Source organism: Phaethon aethereus (assembly GCF_964289735.1).
Source record: "Phaethon aethereus genome assembly, chromosome: Z".
Classification (NCBI taxonomy): Eukaryota; Metazoa; Chordata; class Aves; order Phaethontiformes; family Phaethontidae; genus Phaethon; species Phaethon aethereus.
In genome coordinates, this window is record NC_138577.1 from 73,704,307 (window position 1) to 73,713,305 (window position 8,999).

Below are 8,999 nucleotides of genomic sequence, written 5' to 3' on the forward strand. Positions count from 1 at the left end.
AGCAAACTTACAGATCAATTCTAGGTCGATTCTCTTCTGAGTTTCCTTGCATGAGCTGTTGCTGACTGTGCTTGCTGCATTTGTGATTTAACCTGTGCATACACAGAAACAGTAAGGCTGGTTTGCAGGCCCATTTTTCAGTGAAGCCTGCACTCTCTGTCCTGTCTTTCTGTGCTGCTCATTGAAGATGTCTCCAGAGGTTCCTCTGCTTACCCTCAGGGCTCCATTGTGTGGGACAGTTGTCTGAATCCCTACTGCTTGCAAGGGGCTGGGCCAGACAAAATTTTCAGTCAGAGAGCTTGGATTCCAGCAAGACCCCTGTTCTTAGCAGGTGGGAGAAGTTGCAACCATGACCTCACTTTCTCTGCCTCCTTCTGCTGTGTTCTGTACCTTGGAGAAGAGATGAGGATCTTTTTATTTTGAGACCAGCTTGCATGAAGGTTCCTCTGCTCTGTAGCTGAGGCTTTCCACACCATCAGATCTGTCTCTCAGGGTAGTCTGTGTTGTGTCCTTCTTTCAGCTCAGTGCCAAGCACCCAGAAATGCCTGTTGTGAGAGGCTTCAAGGAATCATTTAAAACTACCTGTATGTCCTTGCTATATCTCTTGCAGTTGCATTATTATCTTGCTTAGAGAGGCAGAAGACCTGCTTCCTGTTTATGCCAGCAATGAGGAACTGTGAAGCAAATGGATGCATTTTATTCTTATTTCATACAGAGCACTGCATATTCTTTCATGAGATGATAGTGCTCCTGATGCTAGGGTTGCACATCTCAATGGGCAGAAGCTGTCTAGGAAACTCTGTCGAGCCTGAAAAAGATTGTACATCTGATTGGGGATGAAGGGATTGAGAGCAGCCCTACTGAGAAAGACTTGGGGGTATCCTAGGCTGCATCCAAAGCAGCGTGGCCAGCAGCTTGAGGGAGGTGATTCTGCCCTTCTACTCTGCTCTGGTGGGACCCCACCTGGAGTCCTGCGTCCAGCTGTGGAGCCCTCAGCACAAGAAAGACATGGACCTGTTGGAGTGAGTCCAGAAGCAGGGCCACAAAAATGATTAGAGAGATGGAATGCTTCTCCTATGAAGACAGGCTGAGAGAGTTGGGGTTATTCAGCCTGGAGAAGAGAAGGCTCTGAGGAGACCTTACTGCAGCCTTCCAGTACTTAAAGGGGGCTTATAAGAAAGATGAGGACAGACTTTTTAGCAGGGCCTGTTGCAATAGGACAAAAGGTAATGATTTTAAACTAAAAGAAGGTAGATTTAGGCTAGATGTAAGGAAGAAATTTTTTCCATAATGAGGGTGGTGAAACACTGGCACAGGTTGCCTAGGGAGGTGGTAGATGCCCCATCCCTGGAAACATTCCAGGTCAGGTTGGAGGGGGCTCTGAGCAACCTGATCTAGTTGAAGATGTCCTTGCTCATTGCAGGGGGGTTGGACTAGATGACCTTTAAAAGGTCCTTTCCAACCCAAACTGATTCTGACTCTATAAATCTATGATTCTGTGATTGCCTGCTGCAACCTGGTAAGCCAAGATCTGAGGACTGCTTGCAGGGATCTCTGTATCCTACTGCAGGACCTCTTAGCAGCTTCAGAAAAAAGATCTTCATGTTTTTTGTTCAAAGAGGTGGGAGTGACAACCACAAGGTCCCAGGACTTGGTCTTTGAGAGCTGGGTGAGGGGAGGATAGTGCTAAACACTTCTTTGCATCAGCTGTATGGTTAGAAACACACGGACACTAGTACCATCTGCAGTGTCTCCCTCCACCCACAGACAGGATGGTGATACTGGGGATTAGGTGAGGCTGGTGGGGAGGGAAGACAGGAGGCTGATTCTTGGACTGTAAAGGCTACACTGCCTTCCTCCTTTCTCCAGGATGCAAAGGGCTCTGTGCTATGCTGGCAGAGGACCGATGGTTCCTTCATCAGCCTCTTTCATCCTTTTGTCCATTCAGCATCAGTCTCTGTGCTGGGATAGTGGCACCAGAGCCCTGAGCAGCAAGTGAGGGGGGATATTCTGCCTCCTTGACCAGATGAGAGGACCCAGACCTCAGCTTCAGCTGCCTTTCAGGATGGGGATATGCTGCCCATGGGCACTGCACAGTGTGCAGGCATGGTCTGTGTGCCAGTTGATGCGGGCACTCCGGTTCCTTGCTCCCCCACAAGCAGATGGGGTGATCCAGGAACCCCTGAGCTGGGTCTTCAGACTTTACCCAGTGCTGCATACCCAGGAATTTCAGGACCTTGGGCTCTGCCCATGCTGGCTTACCCTGCTCAGGCATGGCTGTGCAAGGAGAAACCTCTGTACAGTGGGGCCAGCCCTTCAGTGCAGGACCCCATTAGTCCTAAGAAACATTCAGGGAAAGCATATGCCACACATTTGATTTGAGGCTCTATAAAATGCAGAAATATGCTTTTTTTTGGAGGTGATGGTGCAAGTTTTTGCAATGAAAAAACAGTCCTGTCTTTCTGACAAAATGTTGATGTATCTTACCTCACTTTCTGCCTCCCATCCCTTATACCAGTTGCTATTTGCACAGTTTTGAAAATGGTCACCAGTCCAAACAGCAGTTTTCATGGAATGGGGAAGAAATGTGTTGTCATCACTCCCTGTCAGAGAAACAGATGGGAGAGATGAGGCTGCAAGACAAACTTCAGGTTTATTGGGTTTAAAGTCCACGAGTGTGCATCTTGGTATGTTGCCAGTGGCATTTTTAGGGCAGTACAAGATACACATGGCCGAGATCCAGAGGCCCTAAAATCACAGAATCACAGCATAATTGAGGTTGGAGGGGATCCCTTGAGATCATCTAGTCCAACCCTCCTGCTCAAAGCAGGGTCAAGTAGAGCAGGTTGCCCTGGACCATGTCTGGTCAGATTTTAAGTATGATGGAGACTCCACAAGCTCTTTGGGCAACCTGTGCCAGTGTATGACCGCCCTCACAGAAAAAAAGTGTTTCCTTCTGTTTAAATGGAATTGTCTGTATTTCAGTTTGTACCCATTGCTTCTTCACAGAATCACAGAATCATTAAGGTTAGAAAAGACCTTCAAGATCATCAAGTCCAACCATCAACCCAACACCACCATGCCCACTAAACCATGTCCCCAAGTGCCACGTTCACACATTTTTTTGAACACTTCCAGTGATGGTGATTCCACCACCTCCCTGAGCAGCCTGTTCCAATGTTTGACCACTCTCTCTATAATGAAATTTTTCCTAATATCCAATCTAAACCTCCCCTGGTGCAACTTGAGGCCATTTTCTCTTGTCTTATCGCTAGTTACTTGGGAGAAGAGACCAGCACCCACCTCACCACAACCCCCTTTCAGGTATTTGTAGAGAGCGATGAGGTCTCCCCTCAGCCTCCTCTTCTCCACACTGAACAACCCCAGTTCCCTCAGCCGCTCCTTGTAAGACTTGTTCTCCAGACCCCTCACCAGCTTCATTGCCCTTCTTTGGACACGCTCCAGCACCTCAACGTCCTTCTTGTAGTGAGGTGCCCAAAACTGAACACAGTATTTGAGTTGTGGCTTCACCAGTGCCAAGTTCTTGTCCTGTTGCTGGGCACTGCTGAGGAGAGTTTGGCTCTGTCTTCTTTACTCCCCCTTCTGAGGTATTTGAAGACATTAATAAGATCCTCCTGAGCCTGCTCTTCTCCATGTGAACAGTCCCAGCTCTCTCAACCTCTTTTCATATAAGAGATACTCCCAGTCCCTTCATCATCTTCATGCACCTTGACTGGACTAGTATATCCATGTCTCTATTGTACCCAGCACTGCAGATGTGTCTCACTGGTGCCAAGCAGAGGGGAACGATCACCCCCCTCAACCTGCTGGCAACACTCCTCCTAATGCAGCCCAGGAGCCTGTTGGCTTTCTTTGCTCTAAGGCATGATCAGCTTGTTGTCCACCTGGACCCACAGGTTGTTTTCTGCAAAGCTGCTTTCCAGACAGCTGGCATCCAGCATATACTGGTACAGGGTGTTATTCTTCCATAGGTATATGACTTGGCTGAACGTGACGAGGTTCCTGTGGGCTCATTTCTCCAGCCTGTTGAGGTCCCTCTGGTTGGCTGCACAACCTCCTTGTGTATCAGGCACTCCTCCCTGTTTTGTGCCATCTGCAAACTTGCTGAGGGTACACTCTGCCCCATCATCCAGGTTATTAATGAAAATGTTAAGCAACATTGACTTCAGTGTCCACTCCTGGGGCACACTGCTGGACACTGGCCTCCAGCTGGACTTTGTGCTGCTGATCATGAGCCTTTGAGCCCAGGAGTTCAGCCAGTGTCTCCACCTCACCTCCACTCCACCTCAGTGTCTGTTTGTCTAGTCTGTACTTCATCCATTTGTCTCTAAGGCTGTTATGGGAGACAGGGTCAAAAGCCTTGCTAATGTTGAGATAAACTACATCCCAGTCTTCCTTGCCTTGGACTTTCCACAGGTGTGAGGGGCCTCAGATACCTTAAGGACCATCTTAGCAGTAAAGTCTGAGGTGAAAAAGGCATTCAATACCTCAGCCATAGTGTCCTTTGCCACAAGGGCTCCTGCCCCATTCCTCAGCAGGCCCACGTTTTCTGTAGTTGTCCTTTTACTGCTATGGTACCTGTAGGAATCTTTCTTGTTACCCTTCACATCCCTTGTCAGACTCAACTCCAGGTGGGCTTTAGCTTTCCTAAGACCAGCCCTGCATGTTTGGACAGTGGTCACCTTCTTTTGTGTGGTGTCACTGTCAGTTCTTCTGCACTATGGATGGTGGTAAAGGAGTGAAAACCTGGAAGGAAACCAAGTAACTGTGACTGGCTGTCGTGGTTTAGCCCCAGCCGGCAACTAAGCCCCATGCAGCCACTCGCTCACTCCCCCACAGTGGGACGGGGGAGAGAATCGGAAGAGTAAGAGTGAGGAAACTCATGGTTTGAGATAAAGACAGTTTAATATGTAAAGCAAAAGCCGTGCATGCAAGCAAAGCAAAACCAGGAATTCATTCACCACTCCTCATGGGCAGGCGGGGGTTCAGCCGTCTCCAGGGAAGCAGGGCTCCATCACGTGTAACGGTTTCTTGGGAAGACAGACGCCATAACTCCGAACGTCCCTCCACAGTTTCCTTCTTCTTCGTCCCAACTTCATATACTGAACATGACGTTGTATGGAATACCCCTTTGGCCAGCCTGGGTCAGCTGTCCCCTCACAGCTCCCCGTGCACCCCCAGCCTTCTTGCTGGCAGGGCAGCACGAGAAGCTGGACTGTCCGTGACTACTTGGCGACAACTCAAAACATCAGCACATTGTCAACATTTTCTCATCCCAAATCCAAAACACAGCCTCACACTGGCTTCTGTGAAGAAAATTAACTCTACCCTGGCTGAAACCAGGACACTGGCAAAACCTGAAAACAGAGAAGAGGGAAGTGAATGTTTAAAAATGGGAAAGGAGGACCCTGCAGGGAACACTGAGCAGAGCCCTGTGGCAGATCCCACCTCCCAGCATGGGCCCAGGGAGGTAGTGGATGCCCAGGGCTCTGCCTGGCACTGTGAGGAAAGGGGGAGCAGACGTAGCCCTGCTACTGTCAGGATGTTCTTGTCCAGCTCCCCTTTCCTCTGGAAGTGGGAGCCTGTGTGACCAGGGCCACGAGGAGGTTGGTGAGAAGGTCCTGCAGTGTTGTGGGGCTTTGAATGGGGGGAAGGGAGGTGGAAAGTGCAGGCAGAGCCTCAGCAGCTTTGGAAGAACTGAAAGAAGTTACTTGTACACCAGGGTCTCCTGCTTGCCATGAAAAGTTGAGGGAGAGAAGGATCCCATGGAGGTGCCTCTGCCTCCTGCTCTAGGGAAGCTTTTTGCAGCTAGCTCCCTGTGGCCCATGGAGTCATCTCTCACAATGCTGCAGCCCCCCACTGCCCCTTGCCCGCATAAGTGAGAGGACCTGCCTCCTAATGTCGGGGTGGTAGGCAAGGGTGGGGCATAGAAAGGGTGAGATGAACGTGGAAATGTGTCAGTGTGGCATGACTCGGGTGGATGAGTTTGATGTGAAATTAGCTGGAGTGGAGTGTGGGGGTCATCTGGGAGCTCAAAGGCCCTTATGGGGAACGCAGGGGCTGCTCTCCTGCAGGACTCACCCAAGATGGGAGAGGGTTCAAGGTGGACTTGCCTCCAAGAGTGAATGGTGGGAAATGCTGCAGGTGGCACAATGGCCATCTCTGCTGACTGCCAGGAAGCAGTTTCTGTTCTGCGGGGATGCTGTTCTGAGTAGCTGACAGTCTTGCAGGGGTGGATAATAAAAGAGGAAAGACCAGTTATCTCTGTGAGGTACAGGAGTGCAGCAGATGGCATTATGCTGTTCTTCTGAAACAGGCACTCAGGAGCTGCTCAAGTACATTCCTGTAGAGAAGTGTTTTGCTCAGCCCAGCTCTTCCCTGCTTCTCTATCTGAGCTCCTGCTTGTCTCTCTGTGTGTCCCACCGCAGCTGTGTTTGGAAGTGGCATCTGGCACTTTTGCCTTGCAGACGTGTCATGGCACTTTGGGCTCCTTCTGCGAGCAGGAGATATATCAGAAACTGGCACCTCCTTGCACTTGTAAGCTGAGGAGACCCTCGCCTCCCACGCAGCGTTCGCAGAGCTGCTTTCTCTGACACCTGCGTAAGGAAGCAAGCCCAGCTTTTTGCCAGCTGCACCAGACCAGGTTCTCTGAGCACTGGATGGGAGATGCTGGAAAAACCATGCTTCTTGCCCTTGCCTGGCCAAGAGCGTTTTTCGCCCAGCTCTGCCTTTCTTGTGGTGCTTTCTGCGCTTCTTGTTAAAAGGAAGGAGTGGAGATGCCCCTCTTCCCTCTGGCCAGTCCCCCTTCTCCACCTTCCACCCCGGAGACTGGACATGGCATGCAGTTATATTGTCTCTCCCAGATGCAAATACGGCATTGCGTCTAGCAGAACAAAGAGTAGAGGGTGGTAAAAATGGTTGAAGTACCAGATGATGAGTGAATAAACCAACCCCTTCCTTCCAGGAAGGTAGAGGGAGGAGAAGGCGGAGAAGAAGCTACTGGAAAACCTGCTGCTTTAAGAAAAAAACAAGGAAGAGACTAGTAGCTGTAGACTGAGGCCCCTTCTGCCCTGCGGTGCGAGCAGAGGAGCTGAGCGAAGAGGCTGGGCCAGGGCTGCTGATGGAAAAGGGCTACCAGTGAGTGGTTCCTACATTGTCCTGGCAGCAGTTGAAGGGTAGATGGGCAGATCTGGGCAAGCTGCATGAAGGCAGACTGCACGGGAGACCTGCCTGGGGGATAAGTGTCTCTGTAGTCATTTCAGTACCTATACATTCACCTACGCATTTGGTATTGGGCCTGCATTGATGCATAACACAGCATTTGGTGTGCTGAGAGCTCTGATGGAGAGCTTCTAGGAATGGTGACCTCTTTCCTCTGCAAGGATCTTCTTGTAAGCGCCATAGCTTGCACTAATAGCTGAGATCTGCCAGAGCCCTGGCCGTGCTGTTCTTATTAACAGCCAGCTGGAAGATTGTCTCTTGCTGAGGAACCACATCTTGCCCACCGGACAGCTTGTAGCAGACAGGCTGTACACACAGGGACTTATTTTACTTAGTGAGGATGTGAGCTTTTTCAGCTGTAACTCATAACATTTCAGTATGACTTGGTGGCACTGTGCCCTTGGTTTTCTCCAGTTCAGCTTCCTGTTCAGAGCAGGACTATTATGAACATTAGATCAAGGAGGATATGCCTTTGTCTAATCAAGTCATTAAAGGATTTCTAGGGATGGAGACCTATCACCACTCGACCAACCTGTAGTGCAGAACACTCCTTTCAAACAAGTTTTTCCACATGTCCATGTGTCTGCTTTATTTGGGATCAGTGTCTCCCACTGTACCAGATGTGGTCTGCTGACGCTGCACCTATTCAGGCTGTTTTTTGCCATATTTTGTCCAAGAGTTTTTTTCTTTTAATGCTGAGCTTTCTGCTGTGGCTGCAATCATACCAAGAAGGACACAGGGACACTGTTCTGCTGGGATTGTTTCTGCCAATTTTATGATATTCCAATTCTTATCTTGCCCTGCTATCTGAATTGTAGGTGCTTTGAAGTCCATTCTTGTGGCAGCTGAACCTTAATTATACAAATTGAAATAGGAGAGAGCTATCTTTCCTAACCACTGTCCAAACTTGAACTTTTAGTTCCTTTTATTTCCTTTATTCCTTATTCGCTGTTAACATTTTACAGGTAGTCTGCATGGGATGTCAGTATGTTGCTGCGTGTTCCTGCTCTCCATAGGAATGATACTGCAATAACAAGTATCATCTCCTGTGTGGTTGGTAACTCCTTTCCGTAGAGGAGCCTTGAACCTCCAGACCACACACTATCTCCCACCTCAAGAGCAGTTTAGCTAGAAGTTCCTTGGAGCCAGGCAATTAATTTCCTTTTGGAAAGGAAAATGTTCCTGTTGTAAGAAGGAACTGCTCACATCCCCCATGTGAGTAAACCTAACCACTAAAGCTGTAATGAGCCTGAAGTTGTTTGAGAACGCTGTACCTCTGGGGCTGTTTGGGGAGGTAACCAGTTGCATATAACCTCAGCTTGCTTTCTGACTGTGAACATGCCTTCTTCCAAGATTAGCTTTCCAGGATCACTGCTTTCTTTTTGAAATAACTTGCATTTCATTGTTTTTGTTTGGGATAGGTAGCCCTCACTGTATCAGAGATCCTTTGTACCTAATGTTTTCTGCACAAGAAATTTAATCAGCTAAGAATATGGACAAATGCAAGGTTAACATAGGTAAAACATGTCAAGGTAAAAGTAAGGAACAAAAATGACTGTGAAAGCAACTGGTGATCTGCCAGGACTGATTTTTTACAGGCATATGTATTTGTCCAAGGTGGGGTTGGCTCTGAGCTGTGCCAGTAGTTTGGGAGGAGGCAGGGAATAGGACAGGACTTGTGTCCTAGCACTATTCACAGCCCAAATCTTCCAGTGTGACATGGCATGTGAGCTTTGTGGATCTATGTGTTGATGAGT